Below are 10,588 nucleotides of genomic sequence, written 5' to 3'. Positions count from 1 at the left end.
AATCTTGACAAAGAAAAACAAAACTGTAGATATTACAATTCCAGATGTCAAGTTATATTACAGAGCAGTAGTAATTAAAACAGTATGGTACTGGTATAAAAATAGACACATAGATCAATAGAATAGAGCAGAAAACCCAGAAATAAACCCACAATTATATGGTCAGTTAATCTCTGACAAAGGAGGAATGAATATCCAATGGGAAAAAGACAGTCTCTTCAACAAATGGTTTCTGGAAAACTGGACAGCCACATGCAAAAGAATGAAACTGGACTGCTTTCTTTCATCATACACACAAAAAAACTCAAAATGGATTAGAGACCTAAATGTGAGACGTGAAACCTAAAATCCTTAAAAAGAGCACAGGCAGTAATCTCTATTGCCATAGCAACATTTTTCTAGATATGTCTCCTGGGGCAAGGGAAATAAAAGCAAAAATAAACGGTTGGGGAAACAGAAAATTGTGCAGGTTTTGTGGGTGTGCACCAGAGAAACATGGCTCAAGAAACCAATCACAGCCAAGTGCCTATGCTTTGTTCTACTGGCTGCAGATTTTATGGAAACTCTCTACAAATGGCATGTGTTCAGTATGCTATAAAGAACATCTTCAAAGGCAGAATAGCAGTAATGGTAGAACCAGCCCACCTGCAGCTTCTGTCGGTAGTACGTCTGAGTCTTCTTCAGTCCAGCACGCAGACGGCTCCATCCCCGATGCGCAGTCACCACTGGACTCCATATCTGCATCCGTGTAGCCAAGACCTGTATCAAATCAGCCACTCATATCAGAATCTGTAACATCTTCCCAAGTGAACAGTATACCTGTGGACAAAGCAATGCCTGAAAGGGAAGACCTGCAAGCTTCAGTATCAGATATGGCACAGCAGCCATCTGAAGAGCAAAGCAAGTCTCTTGAAAAACCAAAACAGAAAAAGAACCGCTGTTTCATGTGCAGGAAGAAAGTAGGGCTTACTGGGTTTGAATGCCAGTGTGGACATGTTTATTGTGATGTACACCGTTACTCAGACGTGCACAATTGCTCACACAATTACAAAGCTGATGCCACGGAGAAACTCAGAAAAGAAAACCCGGTAGCTGTTGGCGAAAAGATCCAGGAGATTTGAACCCCTGCCGGAATACAAACTCCTTTGACCATCTGCACACTAAAAGTTGACTTGACGTCTTTTTTTCCTAGTCCTTGGGAATGTAGAGCGGTGTACGTTGCATAGACCTTTTAATCATGCATGTCATCAGAAGAATAGATTTTTGGTTTTGTTTTGGAAATGACTGAACATTTATTTCCACTGCAGTTCCTGTGGCTGAAAAGACTTAAGTAAACTTTACAAGTATTACCTTTTTAAGAGCACTTTAATTTTAGTTGAGTGCAGAGGGCTTTTATAACAAAGGTGGAGAACTTGCAGAGGGCTGTGGTTTTCCCATTATTAAGCATGCATGCATTGATCTTGCAGTTTATTTTTCTTCCTGTGTGTGTATATACAACTTTTCTCTGCAGCATATTTCTCTTTTGATGATGCCCATTAGGGCACAACTCACTACCAGTAACTGAGCGTATTTTAATCATTATGGCCGCTTCTGTTATTTCATTAACAAAGGTTATACAGGTGTCAGCATATGGTTTCTTTGCACCTGCTATTTCTGTCTGAATCATCTGTCACAGGAGAGTGTGTGCTGATGAGATTCTAAGTTTGTGTGTTTTTGAATTATTTTGAGCAAGGGAAGGAACAGCTGTATGCATTTCATTGCTGACTGCAGGTTTCTTTCAGATTGCGCTCACCGGTCTGGGTGTGTATACAATATGAAGAATGATCCGGAGTAATTGTGCTGTGCTTATGTTTACCCCACCCATCTGTGATTAAATAAAAAGGAAAACCATAAATAAATAAATAAACAAACAAACAAACAAGCAAGCAAACTACTGGGACTACACAAAAATAAAAAATGTCTGCACAGCAAAGGAAACAATCAACAAAACTAAAAGGCAACTTACTGGATGGGAGAAGAAATTTGCAAATGACATATCCAATAAAGGGTTAGTATCCAAAACATACAAAGAACTGATAGAACTCAATACCCAAAAAACAAATAATCCAATAAAAATTGGCAGAGGGGCACCTGGGTGGCTCAGTCAGTTGTGTCCAACTTTGGCTCAGGTCATGATCTCACAGTTTGTGATTTCAACCCTTGCGTTGGGCTCTGTGCTGACAGCTCAGAGCCTGGAGCCTGCTTCAGATTCTGTGTCTCCCTCTCTTTCACTATTCCTCCCCTACTTGCACTCTGTATCTCTCTCTCTCTCTCTCTCAAGAATATAAAGATTAAACAAATTTAAAAAAATAAAAGTGAATGCAATGTAAGTATCTGGTGCTGGTAGTAGTTATCATTGTCACAGTCACAGTGGTAGTAACAAGATAAAGAGTTCCAATATAAATCATGACAAAAATCACAAACATCCCAAGTTTAAAAGGGCAGACATCATTAGCAAGTAATTCACAAATGAAGGATTAAATTAGCTAATATGTACCCGTTTTTCCTTACAGAACTGGCCAGTTTTTTTTTAAGTCCCTGATTTTATTTTGAGAAAGAGAGAGAGAGAGCATGAGCAGAAGAGGGGCAGAGATAGAAGGAGAGAGAGGGAGAGAGAGAGAATCCCAGGCAGGCTCTGCGCCATCAGCTCAGACCTGATGCAGGGCTCGAACTCATGAACGTGAGACCATGACCTGAGCCAAAATCAAGAGCCTGACGCTCAACCAACTGAGCCACCCAGGTACTCCAAAACTGGCCACGTTTTTAAAATTTGATAAATAGCCAATGTTGGTGAGGGGATATGGAAATTAAAACTTGTATACAATGTTAGTGAGAATAAAATTTAGTGCAAACATTTCTGGCAGGCAAATGATTTTTGTGTATCAAAAGCTTTGAAGGTATTTATAGACTATAAAACAGTAATTCCACTCCTAGAATGTTATTGAGAAACACAATCATGAAGTGATTTACATTTAACTATAAGGAAGTTCAGAACAACATTTTTCATAATGGCCGAAACACTGAAAAAAGAGGGGCCAAGATGGTGGAACAGCATGGAAAGTTTTTTTGAGTCTTGCATCCATAAAATACAGCCAGATGAACATTAAACCATCCTACACACCTAGAAAACTGATTTGAGGATTAACACAACAATCTGCACAACCTGAACCACAGAACTCAGCAGGTATGCAGTGCGGAGAGGTGAACTGGGGAAGAGAGAAGCCGAGGAGGGCAGGGAGCTCTTTTTGCTTGTGAAGAGAGGACAGAGATGGGGGGAGGACGGGAAAAGCACCCCTCCCCAAATGCAGCTGGAGAGAAAGTGGAAAAGTAGAAACAGCTGCAGGGACTGAACAAAAAAAGGGAGAAAGGAGAAAGAAAAGGGTTTAAATTCCATTAAGACTCTATAAGCAGGGGGAGTGCAGAGTCAACTCCACAGCTCAATACCTAGCAGTGCTCTGATGGGCAGGACAAGTCCCCAGGAGCAGAGAGTGAGGTCCAGGTGTCCTTGGGCCACATGGGGAGAGGCTGTTCCCCTACTGGGAGGACATTTGGTAGAGGCTGTATGGTCACCTGACAGCCAAAGTTCCCAGCAGACCCCAGAGAACAACCACATTCGTTGATGCTGGAACAAGGATGTTAAGGGGGGAAGCCTGGTGCCGATATGTATTGTGATTTTCCATAATCCCTGAAACACTTCTGTGACATGATCGTGTGAAGTGCTTCTGGGGCAGGCTAGCACCCAGCCACAGTTTCTGGGCGTCAAAAGCAGCATGGTCCCACAAATGTTCCTGAGGGCTGGCCGGCACCCAGCCATTGCTTGGTGAGACCCTTCCCCCAGAAGGTCTGAGCAAGTGAAAGCCACAGTCCCTCAGAAGTGAGGGATTGGGAAACACAGCCACATCTGAGATAAAACTCAGGAGGGAGGTGCCACCTGGCAACCTGACAGCTTGGTCACGGACAGTGTAAAAGCAGGGAGTGGACAGAAGGCAGAGACAAAGGATGGGTGTACGATTGCTGATCAAGGAGAACCGAGTTCTGATACTAGAGACTGGGTAGCTGGGTGACTCCATTTCACCCCTCCCATGCATGCGCATACACACCTACAAGTCCCACAGCAATCCATTCCAGTAAGCTAAGCAGCACCATCTAGTGGAGAACAGAGCCATTACACTAAGCCCCGCCCAACTGGGCCAACCTCGCCCTTCAGAAACACCACAAGTCTCTCTGCCTGCTAGTTTACAGACTATAAAGTGCTTCATAGTTTGACTTCTAGAGGAAATGATGTAATTTCAATTGTATTTCAGTCTGCTTGCTTGTGAACCTATTCCATTTTATTTCGTTTTCATTTCTTTTCTTCTTCTTGAATACAGAAAGAAAAATTTATTTTTATTTTCAATTTTTATTAAAAATATTTTTCTTTAACTTTTTTCTATTTTTTTACTTTTTTGTAAATTTTTCAAATTCTATTTTACTTTCATCATTTCATTTTATTCTATTTCACTCTATTCATTTTTTCAAATTTTCAAACATCTTCCCTTTTTTTTTCTTTTCTTATCTTTCCCTTTTTTCTCTAATCTGTCAAATAAATTTGATTTTTTTGTGTTGTTTTTAATTTTTTAATTTTAAATTTTTTTTACCTTATTAATTCCATTCCTTCCTTCAAAATGATGAAACAAAGGAATTCACCCCAAAGAAACAGCAAGAAGAAATGACAGCCAGAAACTTAACACAGATACAAGCAAGATATCTGAACCAGAATTTAGAATCATGATAATAAGAATACTAGCTGGGATTGAAAATAGATTAGAATCCCTTTCTGCGGAGATAAAAGAAGTAAAAGCTAGTCAGGATGAAATTGAAAAAAAAAAAAAAAACAACGCTATAACTCAGCTGCAATCTCGAATGGATGCCATGGCGGCAAGAATGGATGAGGCAGAGCTGCGAATCGGCAATATAGAGGACAAACTTATGGAGAATAATGAAGCAGAAAAAAGAGGGAGACTAAGGCAAAAGAGCATGATTTAAGAATCAGAGAAATCAGTGTCTCATTAAAAAGGAACAACATCAGAATCATAGGGGTCCCAGAAGATGAAGAAAGAGAAAAAGGGGTAGAAGGGTTATGTAAGCAAATCATAGCAGAAAACTTTCCTAACCTGGCAAGAGACACAGACATCAAATCCAGGAAGCACAGAGGACTCCCAATAGATTGAACAAAAACTGACCATAAACAAGGCACATCATAGTCAAATTCACAAAATACTCAGGCACGGAAAGAATTATGAAAGCATCAAGGGAGAAAAAAGTCCTTAACCTACAAGGGAAGACAGATCAGGTTTGCAGCAGACCTATCCACAGAAACTTGGCAGGCCAGAAAGGAGTGGCAGGATCTATTCAAAGTGTTGAATCAGAAAAATATGCAACCAAGAATTCTTTATCCAGCAAGGCTGTCATTCAAAATAGAAGGAGAGATAAAAATGTTCCCAGACAAATAAAAATTAAAGGAGTTTGTGACCACTAAACAGCCCTGCAAGAAATTTTAAGGGGGACTCTCTGAGGGGAGAAAAGGTGAAAAAAAAAAAAAAAGCAGCAAAGACTAGAAAAGACCAGAGAACACTACCAGAAACTCCAACTCTAAGGCTACATAATGGCAATGAATTCATATCTTTCAGTACTCACACTAAACGTTAATAGACTCAATGCTCCAATCAAAAGACATAAGGTAACATAACAGATAAGAAAACAGGATCCATCTATATGCTGTTTACAAGAGACCCACTTTAGACCTAAAGACACCTTCAGATTGAAAGTAAGAGGATGGAGAGCCATCTATCATGCTAATGGTCAACAAAAGAAAGCCAGAGTAGCCATACTTATATCAGACAATCTAGACTTTAAAGTAAAGACTGTAACAAGAGATGAAGAAGGGAATTATATCATAATCAAGGGGTCTATCCACCAAGAAGACCTAACAATTGTAAACATTTATGCTTCACATGTAAAGCACCCAAATATATAAATCAATTAATCACAAACATAAAGAAACTCATTGATAATAATACCATAATAGTTGGGAACTTCAACACCCCGCTTACAACAATGGACAGACCATCTAAACAGAATATCAACAAGGAAACAATGGCTTTGAATAACACACTGGACCAGATAGACTTAACATATATTCAGAACATTTCATTCCTAAAGCACCAGAATACACATTCTTCTCCAGTGCACATGGAACATTCTCCAGAATAGATCACATACTGGGACACAAACCAGCCCTCAACAAGTACAAAAAGATCAAGATCATCCCATGCATATTTTCAGACCACAATGCTATGAACTCGAAATCAACCACAAGAAAAATTTGGAACAATAACAAATACTTGGAGACTAAAGAACATCCTACTAAAGAATGAATGGGCTAACCAAGAAGTTAGAGAGGAAGTTAAAAAGTACATGGAAGCCAATGAAAATGATAACGCCACAACCCAAAACATCTGAGACACAGCAAAGATGGTCATAAGAGGGAAATATATAGCAATCCAGCCCTTCCTAAAGAAGGAGGAAAGGTCTCAGATACACAACCTAAACTTACACCTTAAAGAGCTGGAAGAAGAACAGCAAATAAAACCCAAAACCAGCAGAAGACAGGGAATAATAAAGATTAAAGCAGAAATCAATGCTATCAAAACGAAAAAAAAAAACAAAAAAAAAAACAAACAGTAGAATAGATCAATGATACCAGAAACTGGTTCTTTGAAAGAATTAACAAAATTTATAAACCCCTAGCCAGTGTGATAAAAAAGAAAAAGGAAAGGACCCAAATAAATAAAATCAAGAATGACAGAGGAGAGATCACAACAACCAACACAGCAGAAATACAAACAATAATAAGAGAATATTATGAGCAATTATATGCCAATAAAATGGGCAATCTGGAAGAAATGGACAAATTCCTAGAAACATATAAACTACCAAAACTGAAACAGGAAGAAATAGAAAATTTGAACAGACCCATAACAAGTAAAGAAATCGAATTAGTAACTAAAAATCTCCCAAAAAACAAGAGTCCAGGGCCAGATGGCTTTCCAGGGGGATTTAATAAGCATTTAAAGAAGAGTTAACATCTATTCTCTTGAAGCTGTTCCAAAAAAATAGAAATGGAAGGAAAACTGAAGCCAGCATTACCTCGATTCTAAAACCAAAGATCCCACTAAAAAGAGAACTATACACCAATTTCCCTGATGAACATGGATGCAAAAATCCTCAACAAGATATTAGCCAACCGGATCCAACAATACATTAAAAAAATTATTCACCACAACCAAGTGGGATTTATACCTGGGATGCAGGGGTGGTTCAATATCTGCAAAACAGTGTGATTCATCATATCAATTAAAAAAAAAGACAAGAACCATATGATCCTCTCAATAGATGCAGAGAAAGCATTTGACAAAATGCTTGATAAAAACTCTCAAGACAGTAGGGATAGAAAGATCATACCTCAAGATCATAAAAGCCATATATAAAAGACTCAACGCTAATATCATCCTCAATGAGGAAAAACTGAGAGCTTTCCCCCTAAGATCCAGAACAAGACAGGGATGTCCACTCTCACCACTGTAATTCAACATAGTATTGGAAGTCTTAGCCTCAGCAATCAGACAACACAAAGAAATAAAAGGCATCCAAATCAGCCAAAAGGTCAAACTTTCACTCTTCACAGATGACATGATACTCTATATGGAAAACCCAAAAGATTCCACCAAAAAAACTGCTAGAACTGATCCATGAATTCAGCAAAGTTGTAGGATATAAAATCAATGCACAGAAATCGGTTGCCTTCCAATACACCAACAATGAAGCAACAGAAATAGAAATCAAGAAATCGATCCCATTTACAATTGCACCAAAAAACATAAACTACCTAGGAATAAATCTAGCTAAAGGGCTGAAAAATCTATACACTGAAAACTATAGAAAGCATATGAGAGAAATTGAGAAGACACAAAAAAACGGAAAAATATTCCATGCTCCTGGGCAAATATTGTTAAAATGTCAATACTATCTGAAGCAATCTACATATTCAATGCAATCCCTATCAAAATAACACCAGCATTCTTCACAGAGCTAGAACAAACAATCCTAAAATTTGTATGGAACCAGAAAAGACTGTGAATAGCCAAAGCAATCTTGAAAAAGGAAACCAAAGCTGGAGGCATCACAATTCCAGACTTCAAGCTGTATTACAAAGCTGTAATCATCAGGACAGTATGGTACTGGCACAAAAACAGACACTCAAAACAATGGAATAGAATAGAGAACCCAGAAATGGACCCACAAACCTATGGCCAACTAATCTTTGACAAAGTAGGAAAGAATATCCAATGGAATAAAGACAGTCTCTTCAGCAAGTGGTGCTGGGAAAACTGGACAGCGATGTGCAGAAAAATGAACCTAGACCACTTCCTTACACCATACACAAAAATAAACTCAAAATGGAAGAAAGACCCAATGTAAGACAGGAAGCCATCAGAATCCTTGAGGAGAAAGCAAGTAAAAACCTCTTTGACCTTGGCCGCAGCAACTTCTTAGTAACACGTCTCTGAAGGCAAGGGAAACAAAAACAAAAGTGAACTATTAGGACCTCATCAAAATAAAAATATTCTGCACAGTGAAGGGAACAACCAGAAAAACTAAAAGGCAACCAACAGAATAGGAGAAGATATTTGCAAGTTATATATCAGATAAAGGGTTAGTATCCAAAATCCATAAAGAACTTATCAAACTCAACACCCAAAAAACAAATAATCCAATGAAGAAATGGGCAGAAGACATGAACAGACATTTCTCCAAAGAAGACATCCAGAGGGCCAACTGACACATGAAAAAATGTTCAACATCACTCATCATCAGGGAAATACAAATCAAAACCACAATGAGATACCACCCTTACACCTGTCAGAATGGCTAACATTAACAACTCAGGAAACAATGGATGTTGGCGAGGATGCGGAGAAAGAGGATCTCTTTTGCACTGCTGGTGGGAATGCAAACTAGTGCAGCCACTCTGGAAAACAGTATGGAGCTTCCTCGAAAAATTAAAAATAGAACTACCCTACCACCCAGCAATTGCACTACTAGGTATTTATCCAAGGGATACAGGTGTGCTGTTTTGAAGGGACACATGCACCCCAATGTTTATAGCAGCACTATCAACAATAGCCAAAGTATGGAAAGAGCCCAAATGTCCACTGATGGATGAGTGGATGAAGAAGATGTGGTGTTGGAGAACAAGAACCCAGAGGCACCGTAAGAATGTCCTAAAGGAAAGGGACAGAGCAGCAAGGAACTGAAAGCAGTTCATTCCCAGAACGGAAAGCCACCAGAACTGTTCATTCTCTTCAGAAGGACATCATATGGGCGTCAGGCTTGGGATAAGAATGTTTTGTCTGGCACCAGATGTACTCATGACCCAGTATGGAATATACTGCAGGTTCATGACCTGTCAAGATGCCAAATACTATGTTGCATGTCCTGCTGTTATCAGACAATTTGCAAAAATAAAAGAGGCTTGAGCCAGGGGACCAATGCTTCAGCTCCAGGAGAGTCTTAGCCCCTTGCTTTCCAACTCTCTCATCACTGCACCTTTAGGACCTGTCTGTCTACAATGTGGTATATATACATACAATGGAGTATTACTTGGCAATCAAAAAGAATGAAATCTTACCATTTTCAGCTACGTGGATGGAACTAGAGGGCATTATGCTAAGCAAAATTAGTCAGAGAAAGACAAATATCATATGGCTTCACTCATATGAAGAATTTAAGATACAAAACAGATGAACATAAGGGAAGCAAAAATAATACAAAAACAGGGAAGGGGACAAAATATAAGAGACTCTTAAATATGGAGAACAAACAGGGTTACTGGAGGGGTTGTGGGAGGGGGGGATGGGCTAAATGGGTAAGGGGCATTAAGGAAACTACTCCTGAAATCATTGTTGCACTATATGCTAACTAACTTGAATGCAAATTTTAAAAATAATTAATTAAAATATTTAGTCTCAAAAAAAAAAAAAAAAAAAACCACACTGAAAACAACTAAATGCCCCAAACAGGTGATTAGGTGAGTATATTGCATTTTGGTCATATAATGAAATAATTGGAAGCAATTAAAATTTTCCATATTACTCTCATAACAGGCTACATTTTTGTAATACTACCATAAAACATTTTCACTGTGTAAAAGAATAGGAAGATATCCAAAATATATTGTTAACTTTACCAAAAAAGTTTAAAAAATAATAAATACTGAATTATCCCATCTTTGAGAGACTATATTTATGTGTATAATGGCATAAACTGTGTTTCAAAGAATAATCTTTTGCCAATGCCCATCATGGATTTCACAGTGGAGACTCCTGTAATGTGTGCCCAACTCACAAATGATCAAATGGTCAGAAGGACGAGGACTATTGTTTTACACAGAGCAAGGCCAATGTTGTATGAAGTAGAATAAATTTTTAGTAGGACAACACTGAATGGT

The 10,588-nt window shown here is 38.6% G+C and overlaps 1 pseudogene; it reads left to right on the top strand.

The window, feature by feature from the left end:
- The first annotated feature begins 458 nt into the window (after positions 1-458).
- Positions 459-1,121, top strand: LOC122224196 (annotated as a pseudogene).
- Positions 1,122-10,588: the final 9,467 nt, after the last annotated feature.

Source organism: Panthera leo, chromosome B4 (genome assembly GCF_018350215.1).
Source record: "Panthera leo isolate Ple1 chromosome B4, P.leo_Ple1_pat1.1, whole genome shotgun sequence".
NCBI classification, from domain to species: Eukaryota; Metazoa; Chordata; class Mammalia; order Carnivora; family Felidae; genus Panthera; species Panthera leo.
Note: the sequence above shows the minus strand (reverse complement) of the source record. Positions and strands in the feature narration are given on the sequence as shown.